Below are 12,577 nucleotides of genomic sequence, written 5' to 3'. Positions count from 1 at the left end.
GTAATTTCACCTTTTAAAAGGAAAACAACATGCTCAGGGGTTCATTTCTGTGGGAAGAGGGAGGAGATTGAAGGTGAAGGAGTGATCCAGAACATTCTGGAATGATCAGGAATCACTGGGGGTGTGACTGAGTTGAGGTCCCCCCCAGCAGCCAACCAGGGAGTGCCTTTTGGCAAGGCAGTCCAATCAGAACATGTGGCCCCCCCTCTGCTGCCTGTGTGAGGGCCGGGGGTGCTGCCTCAGCCCTGAGGGGGAGAGGAGAGGGGCGGGAATGGCGTGTGTGAGGGTGCTAGGGTGGGGGAAGCTTTGGGCTGCCCCTGCTGGAGGAGAGATAGAGAACCTCTGAGAGTGAGGCAAGGGGAAGCTGGTGTGTGATGAGCTGCTGAAGCTGTTTTTTCCTTTGATCCTGGACCCAGGTGACGCCTTGTAATGTGAGGCGCGTGTGGGTGTGAGGGAGTAACTGGGAACATGCAGTATGATATCAAGCTTGGGCTGATAAAGATGCAAATATATTTGCTCGCCTCGCACTGCATCTATTTAACCCTTGACACTTAGTGAAGAAATACCCTCTAAGAGTAAGATATTAATTAAATATAGGAGCCTTATGTTATCTAGGTTTCCACAGACGCTTTTGGTGTGTTGCAGGTGTGTGTCTGACTGAGGTGTCTTGTATATATACTTGTTTGTTTAATGTTTATGAAAAAAGCAAAGCAAAACCTGCTTCTTGTTTCTTACACAGGTGCTACTCAGCATCTTCCTAATTGCAGCTATTGCATTTCAGGAGACAGAAGTGTAAGAGTGCCATAATGTTCCCACTCTGTCATATTGCTTTGTTTTTCTTTGGAACTGCAGTCTAATAAAAGCTAAATGATTGTGGTTGTGTGTGAATAAATAGAAGTTCTTTAGCCCGGGATATCCTGAAATCATCAATTTCACAGTTTCAAAACTTTGTGAGCTTTAGTCATGTATCTGCTTGTTCTGTGTGTATGGGTTTTGCTTAATTCAAACTGTCTTGGTTGTTTAGAACATTAAATATTATTTGTGTGCTTATAAAGGTGTAAATTAATGGAAGAAATATAACTATGACAGTGATGCATAGGTGTATTTTTGAAATCATACACAAGTACAAACATCAATCTATTCATGCAATATTTTTTAAATTTATTGAGCCTACTTACTGAAAATGTTAAATGTACTCATGTTGCCATAAAATAAAAATAGTATTTTAAATCACTGTGTTTGAGCTGACATAGTTGTGCTTGTTTTGTTAGTATTGTAGTCAAATAGCTTCAGAAAATACATATTTCCAAGTATATTCTCTTGGTTGTTGAAGTCAAGGTTGTTGCTTGAAGGGTAGGTGTTAGAATACATTCAAAAGCATTAGTTATAAATCAAACCAATTTTTTCTCTAGAATGATTTGATTTATGAATGTCAAATTAACTTTTGCAGACTTGCTGTAATTTATCTCAAATATGGGAATTTTCAAAAAAGGAAAATGAAATGTATTCACACTGTGCACTCAAGGTAAAATTTTGATCCAGTATTAATCAATAACAATGTCTTCTAGGATAATGGGGACATAATTCAACAGATACATTTGGAGTAGCTGTCATTCTCCTGGCTGACAGAGGGACCAGAAAAAAAGGTAAGAAAAACCTGTTAACAGGAAAGTATGTTTTAAATCTTGTTGTTGTTGTTGGTTTGGTTTGGTGGTTTTGGGTTTTTTTGTCTCCACTAGCTTAATAATAACAAAAAGCATGTTAAGAGTGTAGGGGGAAAAGTATTGAACAGATAAACCGTGTAACTGGTATTGTATAATATTAAAGAAAGTTAGTGTAACAGTTTATTAAAATAGGAGTTTCCAGAGATTAAAAAAAATGCATTGTTTCTTCTCTTATGCACATACAAAAGATAGTTCTACGATCTGGGATAGATTTATTATTCTTCATTGATTGCCTTATTCTGTTGGAGGACATTTCTGGCAGTAAAGTAGTAGACCTGTCACATCTATCATGATGTGTCAGAGATCTGTCAGGTCCGTGGCTCTTTTTGAACTTTGCTGTTTCAGAAAAACGTAGCTGAGCATTATAGGCAGAAGTTTGACATTTCCAAGATTAAAATCAATCCTCCTTTATGTGTTTTTTCTCAAACAAGACTTGTGTTTTACTGTACAAGTAGTGGCTTCACATGTTTTGAGGTTATAACATGGGCATGGAATAATTTGGGTAACAGATTTGACAGGTGTTCTGTAATGAATATAAATTGAAGAAATTATATAAGGGGTCCTAAAGGCAGATGGCAAATCAAACATTGATCCTGTTGTCACACATATGAGCCTAAAGGTATAAGCTTCTATTTCTTTATAAAGTTGGGAACTTAAAAGGTAAAACAGTCTGTTGCAAACTACTATACTGTCTTTAGAGGGAAAGAAGTGAGTAAGAACTGTTAAAATTGATTGCTGAAAGTATAATAAATAATGAGATGCCCTAAATGTATAGAAGGGGAGGTCAGATGAAGCACTGTTGTAACTAATGGACATTGAAGATTAAAATTAATCTAAAAAATGTTCAGGCAGTTTATTTAATTGTAAAATACATTGAAACAAAGGGAACCATTGTGTCAACACAGATCCTTGTACAGCTGGCCAGCATCAGCGCTTTTACTTATAAATTATGGTGGTACTAGAGAAAAGCCACCAAAAGAGTAATGGCATCCTAATGGCTGTCTGTAGAGGCAACAGAAATCTAAGGAAAAAGGGCAGCAAGGAGCCACAGACAGCCAGATAAGCATAAATGGTAAGATGCCAAGAATGTGATGGCAGAATATTTTGATGTTGGGTTCTTCCCAGAGATGATGTTTGGAAATAATGAACAAAGCAGTGGTCTTGTTCTGTTATTAGTTGTGTTCAGGGAAATAGTAATCAGAAAAAATAAACAAATAAATAAATGTTTTGATACTTAGTTTTCCACTTCCAATAGAAAGAAGCATTGAAATTCCAAAGCAGTAGCCATTTTTGTTCTAACATGTAACCATGTGGAATGAGGAATTGCCTCAAAATCTGTATGTCTAAGTTGATGCTTTCAGCTGGATTTTGATTTTGATAGAACTGTACCTTTGGTAAAGACAAATGATATAATTAAAAGAATGCTGAAATGGTCAAGTAGCATTAAGAAAGAGAACCACAAAGAAAGCAAAAGTAACAGAGGCAAAAGTTAGATTTATTGTAATCAGTCATAAATAGAGGCATGAATTGAGTGATTGTCTCTGTACTAAATAAATAAATGGAAAAATTCTATATGAATGTAGCACCGAAATGTGCTAAGTTTTTAAAGGTTTTTTAATCCACACTGAGTAAAGGCAGTCATTCTCAGAAAACATTTCATTCATGTAAAGACCATTCTGTAGACATGTTTTCATATAGCTGTAGTGATTTTTTGAGTTATGTGTTTTTAGCTGCCTGCGTAGGTCACAGAGCTAGAGAAATTTTCTTAAATATTATTTTAAAATATCAGTTCAAGGTAATTAGTCATTCTAATAGATACATATTTACTGAAATGTGTTATGTTGAGGAAATACAGAATGTAATGGAGGTTTTCTTGTATTGTTTTTCCAAAACCTTAGGAAGCCTTATTAGTACCTTCCGTTGTACAGTATTTGGTGGTATTATTGTAATAACAGTACCTGTTTGATTCAGGAATTTTCAGCCTGGGAGTTTCTCATTTTAGTCATGAGAATATTCACAGATTTTTCCACACAAAAGAAAATCTGTCAGCCACACAATACTGAGTCCATTTTCTTACAGAGTTTAGCAATGCATGAAATGCGTAGAGGAGGAATGGTTTCGTACCTTTTCAGTTTCTAACAATTGTCTTATTCAGGACAACAGCAAAACTCCCTAGAGCACACAAATAGTCTTAAATTTCAATAAGATGGTGTCTAAGCTAGCTTGATAATTTCTTATCCCTATAGATACTAATAATAACTTGGAGACAGAGATGTTGGTTGTTTCCAAGCTAAACGCACTGAGAGAGAAAAATTCATTCCATTCCGGAGTAGACACCATTAACACAGATTGCCTTCAGCACATTAAGTCTCGCCACTAAGACATTTTAAACAATTGTTTGCTTCTAAAATCTGTGGAAGCTAGGGAATTAAAAGCCACCTTAGTTTTAAAAGCGTGTTTTCTGAGCCTTAATAAAACGACACTTTGTCTTAATTTTGTGTCTCCAGTCATGCAAGAAATTAGAGGACTAGCTTCCTCCTGCAGAACTTAGGTTTTTCAAACGTCAGGCTTAATTTGGCAGACTGTATTGCTCAAATTAGCTTGTAAATGAATTATTTGTTTCTGAAGTACAACTGGTATCAACTTGCATACAAATACTTAGGAAATGAGCATATATCCCATTTGCTTCTGTAATTATGTGATGGTTGCTCTTGTCAAGATGCATATTTGTTCAGAAACTTTAATATTAATTTATGTTGCAGAGTTTTTTTAACTGCAATGTGTTGTTGCTAAGTATAATTTAGAATGGCCTTTCTCCTCTCCTGTAATGTTTTAAGTTGCAAGCTTATTTTGGACTGGAATGATCTCAAAAAAATTAACATTGTGTGTGTATAGTGGCTGTGACAAGTCTGGATGAAGATGATGTCTGATTTCTTTTCAGTTACCTAATTGATATGAAATGATATTTTCAAGCAAAGCCTGCATACTGGTGGCATGAAATAGATTTTTATGGGGTTGCAGCTTTGGAGGGAATCTTGTGCTACTCTGCAGGGTTACCTGCTGGTCCATCCTGAAGTCAGGTTGGGAGGATGAGCCACCTTCAGCACACAAATAGAAATAAGGCATTAAATGAACAGCTGAGGGAACTGGGGTTGTTTAGCCTGGAGAAAAGGAGGCTGAGGTGAGACCTTATTGCTCTCTACAACTACCCAAAAGGACATTGTAGCTGTGTGGGGGTCAGTCTCTGCTCCCAAGTAACAAGCAATAGGACAAGAGTAAATAGCTTCAAATTGTGCCAGGGGAGGTTTAGACTGGATATTAGGAAAAATTTCTTCACCAAAAGAATTGTCAAACACTGAAACAAGCTGCCCAGAGAGGTGGTGGAATCAATATCCCTGGAGGTATTCAAAAGATGTGTAGATGTGGTGCTTAGGGACACGCTTTAGTTGTGGACTTAGCAGTGCTAGGTTAACAGTTGGACTCAGTAATCTTAAGGGTCTTAAACAATTCTATGACTGTATGGTCTGTCAAATTTGAGAGGTGGAGGTGATTGCTGTCTATTGCACCCATATACCCATGCTTTGAGCCTAAATCCTGCCTGTGAAAATTGTGTGTTCTGGCAGGTGTTAGTCATTTTACAGTGCTAGCCTTCATGTGTTGCAAGAGAAACATCAGAATTAATATTCCTATATATTGTTTGTCATGTGATGCTTTGCATTTTCCTGATGCTGAAGAAGGTGTATGTGGGTGTTCTGGTTGCCTGTGTACATAATGCACTTGACATGATTTGTAGTGATGTGCTGGTGCCCCATAGTCAGCCAGAGCTTTGAAGGGATCTATCTAGGCCTTCTCATTAAAGTGAGTTGCTCAAAGATGATGGAAATGCTTTTAAACATTACATAAGGCCAGTTTATGATAGAATCAAAACTTGAATGCTTAGCTTTACTTGATGAACAAAAAAACCCAGAAGTAAAATGAAAACAACAGCAAAAAAAATCCAGGGACTGTCTATCGCAGATTAGGAAAGGGGTAAAGACTAAGGAAGACCAGGTATGTCGCACCGTTTGAGACACTGCGTCTTTAAAGAGCAAGTGGTAGGACTGACTGCAGAATTGGTATTCAGGTCTTTTCCCTGTTCTGTTCCACTGTCTAACAGTTCCTCCTCAAACCACAGTGTAAAAACTTTACTCCTTGCTCTGGAAAAGTCTCTTGATGTGACTAAAATCCGTTACAGCTTTGCTCCATATTGGTGCATATTCCTTTTAAGAGCAGTAGTTGGTCCTGAGCAAAGCATCTGACATAATTATATTAGTAAATACTGGACTGTAAGACTACATTACAGAGCAGCTACATTTTAGGACCAGATTAGCATGTTCTTCTGTCTTTTTTTAACCTGTGTTTGCATTCCCAACCAATCCAGTCAACCATTTGTAGAGACACAGGCAAGCTGTGCAGGTCCCTGCTGCAGTCAGTGCCATAAAAACTCTATTCAAACTGCTGCATAATAATTAGCTAGTTCAGAAGAAGCTGCCCTTAAGATGATGTGTTTAACACCGAGCTAGATGCACAGACCTGTTCCACATCTTCTGTTCATTTTGATACCAAAACTAAAGTAACAATGTTGAAAATGGATTTCAGCTTTTGCATTAATAAATTAAGAGAAATATTCTGAACATACATCTTCTGAAATTTCTTTTGAGAAATTGGTTGCCTGATGTGGAAATTAATTTTTGACACGTTGTCATCGTGATCAGAGATTAAAATGAGATGCTGGTCTTAAACCAGGAACCAGTAGTAGCTGGATCAGATAGACACTCTCAGTTGTGGATACTTGTGTTTGTGTGCTGAACCTGTGGTCCCTGCTTACCTGGGATAAGAAAAGAAACCACAGAGTAGGCATTTGTTTTGTCTGTTTGGTTTGAGCTGGTTTGGTTTGCATCACTTAGCTAGTGGGATTTTTTCATTAGCTTGGTGTTAGTCACTTTAATTTATTCAATTGAGTATGAAATGTTAAGGTTTCAGGACTATTGTCCTTGTGCACCGTGTTTCTTTAGCTAGTAGAGTATAATTAATTTTGAAGGTACTAACAGCTCTAAGTGAGATCACTTTGATGTCAGGACAGACTTTAATGCCAACTGGCATGAAGTGTGCCATGTATTCATGCTGAAAGGAGAGAAGAATAGAATTGTTCAGCAGTGAGCTGGCTGAGGAATAGAAGCATCCAACCAACACAGTAGAAGAGCAACTGCTGTGTTAATAACAACACATCTTTCCTCTGAGGGTTGATTGCCCGTGGGATCTAGGACATTGTTAGGTTGCAGATTTAAGAGGATAATCAGAAACACGAGAGGAGGAAGAATCTGGCAGAGAGAGATGATGAGGTTGGCAGAACTCCCGTGAGAGCTGTCAAGTACCTTGTTGAGGAAGCAACCTTTGAAATCGTAAGGAACCTGATAACTGTTTTTTTATTTGTTTTTTTTGTTCAGTGGAGCAGCATTTCTGGACCTTCATGGACTGGCTGGTGTCAGAGAGATTTGTTTATCATCAAGTTTATTCCTTGTGGAAGTAACCAGAGATGGACCTCAAATTGGCTTATTGGTTAGAGTAGCACTTAACTGAAGGTAAGCTTTCTAGTTGAGTTGGTTTTATCTGCTAAAATAGGCCTTCTGGTTGAATGGCATCAATGTGCATTTGCGCTTTTCTAGTTTGTCACATTCGTGAAGTGCAGCATATACTATAAAAACGCTACCCTCTCCCAGATGTGCCTTTAATCACCATCTAAGACATAACCACTTTTGTCTTTGATATAATTGCATTAATTACTCATATTCCTGTATTCACTTTGCCAATGAAACAATCAATTTTCTTCATGTTGCTGCAAAGCATTCTGTGATAAACTGAAACACGTGATCTGTGGTATTTGCGTCATTATACCAGCTCTTTGAAAACACTGGCTTAAGCAGCGGAGATGTTCTTCAATCACTATGGGTACTTTTATGCCTTGAGGATTGCAAGTAAGAGGATGTTTTCACATCCTGTGCTGACATAGATTTGCTGGTAGAAATCTGTAGCGTAGGCCAGTTGTTTCTTCAGAAATTACACTGTTACGCTTTGAGTTCAGCTAGGAGAGTGGTACTATGGGTGTGTGAGCCAGAAAGTGCCCTTGCTGCTCTGCCAGGACTACTTGCTATCGTTGCAAACAGGGCAGAGTGATCTGCCCAACTGCTGCCAGCCTGTTACAGCTTTCCTTTATTTGCCTAGAAGAGTGTTTCTGCAACAGTGCAATCTTAATCCCCTTATATTTGTGTTCATGGAATGATTTCGTAGCTGTTACATTTCCAAAGCAAAGTATCAGAGTCAGGGGAGCACGACAGTGTATTCTGTTTTCCCAGCAATATTTCAGAACAGAAGGGATGGATCGTTATGAACAGCCCAAAGCTTCAGTGTTATTAGCCTGTTTATGGTGAAAATTTGAGTGGGACAGTAGATTGTGGAAACTGCATCTATAGTACTGTTTCTGTGGTAATGATGAGTTTGGTTTTCAGAACTGAAAACAAGTAATGTTTTATCTACAAACAAATTAAGTCATTCAAGAAATGAGAATAGTAGTAAAATCCTAAAATGTTTTTTCATGTTCCTTTAAAGTAAGGAGACATCCACTTTTTGGGTTATTGTCAGCTTTGCATCTTAATCATCTCTTAATTTTACTTGAGTTTTCTCTAATCTAGTGTTCCCTCTTGCCAGGGAATAGAAGGTGAGTCAGGTGTAAATATTGGCAGGCATTCAGTGTGGCACACTGCAATAATTTACACTTAAAACAAGCCTATGTATAAACACCTCATTTTTGAAATTTCTCAACTCTGTCTCTCTGTACAATTGTTTCCTTTCTTTTTTTACATGTCCACAGTTGTATGAGCAGGGTATGTAGTTTGCTTGCTTCCTGGGGGGCATTACTGCATATGCTGCATGTACAATACTGCCTGTGTAATTATAGACTGGTTGCGTGGAGTAGTAGATACAGATACACTTTTCCACTTATTTTCAGGGAATGCATAATCAAACCCATTTTAAAAAATTGTTTAAGTCAGTCCTGTAACAAGTGCTTCTGATTTCTTCAAGATTACAAGGACACAGAATGAAAATAGAAGTCACTGTCTTTAGTCATCTTAAAATTGGATAGGGTGAAAATCTAGTATGTTATGCAATTCAATTATGTTATTTTTTTTTTATTAAATAAACTGGCCAATCAGTTTACCTTTGAGAATTTATTTTACAATGGATAGAGATTGGCATTTAGTATAAAAATCTTTCAAACACTTTTGTTGTTCTTTGTAATACCTGTGTCTTACAAATATTTTTTTTAAATTTATATTTATCTTTTCCTGCTTTGTTAGTTAGTGGATATGCCATTTATACAATTTGATCTCTAATCACACCTAATATCAATTTAGATAATGCATAGATATTGCAAAATATTAATTCCTGTGATTAGTTGCTTACTCATTTCTGAACTGTAAGTTTGATTGTACCAGCCTGAAGGCTTCATGGAAGCCACACCGAGGCCCTTGCTCAATGATAGTTTTCTGTTCATTACCTGAAATGTGCTTTATAGGATCATTACCATTCTAATGACAGAGAGGAACTGGTGTCTCAGACCTTTTCCTGATGTTTTGTAATAACAGCTGTAGGTCAATATGGAGAAGGTTTAATTCGAAGCATTTCCTCAGCTGTGTCCCATTGTGTATTTCTGAGTGGACAGACAAAAGGTTGAGAGTGCTGTGTCTATACTCCATTTTGAACAGCACCTACTTTTATAAGCATATAGACAACTACTGCAAGGTGGGCTAGCCCAACATACTCGCTTGTTACCCAGTGGCTATAGGAGGCGGGGGGGATGTTTTTCCTGTGAGGAGATCGGTGTATGACATTTGTGTTTGAAAGTCAGAATTTCATGAATAAAATATCCTACATTCTGCCAACATTCATTGTACTGAAGGTAAATTTGCAGGAGATATGGTGAAAAAGATTTATGAAGCATAACTACTAGGAGCTGTTGTGTGAAACTGGTATTTCTTTCATTAAGGTGTCTTGCAGTAGAGAGTCTGAACTAGCACTGACAGTATAAACTTTCAGACTCCCTGTCCTAATATCTTACAGAAGGACTTAAAACTTAACTTAGTCCAGTCTTTCATAAAGGACAAACAAGAAAAACAACTTTTTCCAATTCCTCTGATACAATGTGAAATTTTCTGCATCTCCTCAGCTTCAGCTTGGGGTTTATGGTTTTCACATCTTTGATATCAGAGCTGGAGAAAGGTACCTCAACCTTGACATTGTGTTGCGTTGTATGCCCTGTCATAAACTGTCTGTATTTGGTTTAATTTCTTCTCTTATTGACAATCTGATGTGTGTCTATGTGTGAAACCGCTGGTACACAATGTCTGCACTAAGGTAGCCAACCTTCCTCCGAAGTTCTCAGATGTAGACAAATTTCTGTACCCTAAGAGGTAAAAGTTATAAATAGCAGGTGGAATCTTAACAGGTGCTGAATCTGTACAACTCCCAAGTGATTCCAGTGATCAGGCTACTTGAAATACTGCTTTTGTGAACAAGCATTTACTTTAGTTTCTGATGCAATCAACTAATTGTGCCGAGCAAAGCAATATTTTTAGAAGCATGATTTCATAAGGAGTCTAACTACTGTGTGCTGTATGGTGAGCAAGAGGGATATTAGATGCAATGCTAAAACCACTTATTTATAAATTATTTTTATCTGTTTAAGATTAGGTAGTGTGTTAAGAGAGCTGATTGCAAATACATTCAGTGCTGGTATGTTGCTTGAGCAGTCCTAGCAGTCATACTGTTTTTTCATTAGGTCCCTAATTCAATTTTTTTTCTATTTGAGCATTGTTTTTTCATATGTAAGGTTAAACTTCTCATGAGAATGGTAACACTTTATGTGATTTTACATTTGTCATATTTTCTGTTTGCATTTATTTACTTCCCTTGTATCACAGGCACAAAGCTAAGTCAAACGCCAGCATAACTGTATCACTCTTTCACTCTGCCTTTTAACAAAGGGGTGGAGAGTTTAATAGGAAAAAACCTTGCTGCAGTAATAACTTCCTTTCTTTTGAAATTGCTGCTTCATTTTGAACTTAAATATTTTATATTTAAATATTTGTTGTAATTGCTAGTATAACATTTGATACTTTTTTTACATGTATGTGGGCATTACAGTTGTTCTCTCAGCATTTATAGACCTTTATGTACACAGCATCATTAATCCATGGTCTATCTTTCACTAAGTATGGTGGGACATAAATGGTGTCTGTAAAGAACTGATTGAATGCTTGTGGAGGACTTCATTCAGCCCAGTACTAACTGCAGCAATCCTTATGTAGGAACATGCACTAGTATGAATTATGAAATCTTAAACTCTTCTTAAAGTACATTATCTACTACTTCTGTGTAGGAAAAATACCCATCTTCAGTCAAAGTACACATTATATTTTGGTGTAAGAAAATAACTTGTGAAAAGATGAGATGGAGTTTGGAAATCATAACTTTGAAAAATATATATTCAGCAACAGTCCACGTTCATGTTTAAGAACAGCAGTTCAAAACCCAGTAAATACTAACTCATAGTGTTAAACCTGACAACAACTGGATTTACAGATAGGGGCAAAAAGATACTTCCCAAGATCAGAAAAAAAAATAGTTCAGAAAAAAAGTAGTGGTAAACCCTATTACTGTAAAAATGTGATGGCAGGGAATAAAAGAGCAAGCATGTGGTGTTGGTGTATGAATGTAGGGGCTGAAGCAAGTATGAAATAATGAAAATGATAAAACCAGGTAACCCCTTCAGCCTGCCACACAGTTTTTTTTGAAGAAGTGCTGTAGTCTGTGGTCTTGCAGAGGAGAAATGATAAAGGAACGCAATGTGTTAATTTTGTATAATTTCTCTGAAATATTCTTGGTTAGCAAGTGATAGCAGATTATGCTTTTTAATCATTATTCATAGTTACTCCCGTGCTTTCATGTCAACTAGTACCAAACCTATGCATTTAGTATGCTGTACTGCATTTCAAATACAGAATTCTCAAACTACAAAGTTGATTTAAAAATATGGTATCTGACACTCATCTGTTGTGTATATATAATTACACTGTTCAACATTTTACATTTGTGTCAATGGAAATTATACATGTACACATGCATGTGTATTTGTGTGTGTGTCAATAAAGTCTGAATATACTTAATTACAACATCTTTCTTGTGGAACATTATCTAGATGAAAAGTTTGTATACGCGAGTCTGTTTTTAAAGAGCAAACTAAATGCCTTCTCTAGGCAGAAACTGTGTTTAGGTAGAAACTGTAACTACTTTCACCAAGCACGGTTTTATTTCAGTGAAGAACACTGAACTAGTAGATTATAATCTGTTGTGTCAGTCTGAAAGAGAAGGGTTAGGAATTATTAACTTTCATGCACAGAAAAGCTTTGTGAGTAAAATAGCTTGGGGAAAAAAAGAAGGCAGTAAGTCAGTTTAATGCTTGATAACAAAGAACAATTGAGTTGTTGCTTATATATGTCCATACTGCAAATGTTGTAAAGGTGACTCACACCTTAGTTGTTACAAGCTGCATTCAGCAGGGAAAAAAAAAAGGGGGGGGGGGGATATATCTGTGGGTTATTTAATATTCATTTAATTTAATTCTCAAACGTCTTAGTGAATTACTACTTCAGTTGTTGTCAGGATGTGGAGCACGTTCCCCCTTGTGGTTTAACTGCAGCCGGCAACGAAGTACCATGCAGCCAGCCACTCACTCCCTGCTCCCCCCACCTCCCCCA

The 12,577-nt window shown here is 37.1% G+C and overlaps 1 long non-coding RNA gene across 5 annotated transcripts in view; it reads left to right on the top strand.

Moving 5' to 3' along the window:
- LOC130155634 (uncharacterized) overlaps positions 1-12,577 on the top strand; it is a 345,033-nt gene that overhangs the window by 188,885 nt on the left and 143,571 nt on the right. For all 5 annotated transcript variants that reach the window (XR_008824132.1, XR_008824129.1, XR_008824130.1 and 2 more), the window contains 2 exons: positions 1,569-1,646; positions 7,211-7,345. This is a non-coding gene — a long non-coding RNA (uncharacterized LOC130155634). The remainder of the gene's footprint in view (positions 1-1,568; positions 1,647-7,210; positions 7,346-12,577) is intronic.

The sequence above is a fragment of the Falco biarmicus genome, chromosome 9 (assembly GCF_023638135.1).
Source record: "Falco biarmicus isolate bFalBia1 chromosome 9, bFalBia1.pri, whole genome shotgun sequence".
In the NCBI taxonomy this organism is placed as follows: Eukaryota; Metazoa; Chordata; class Aves; order Falconiformes; family Falconidae; genus Falco; species Falco biarmicus.
This window is presented reverse-complemented; position numbering and strand designations above follow the sequence as displayed.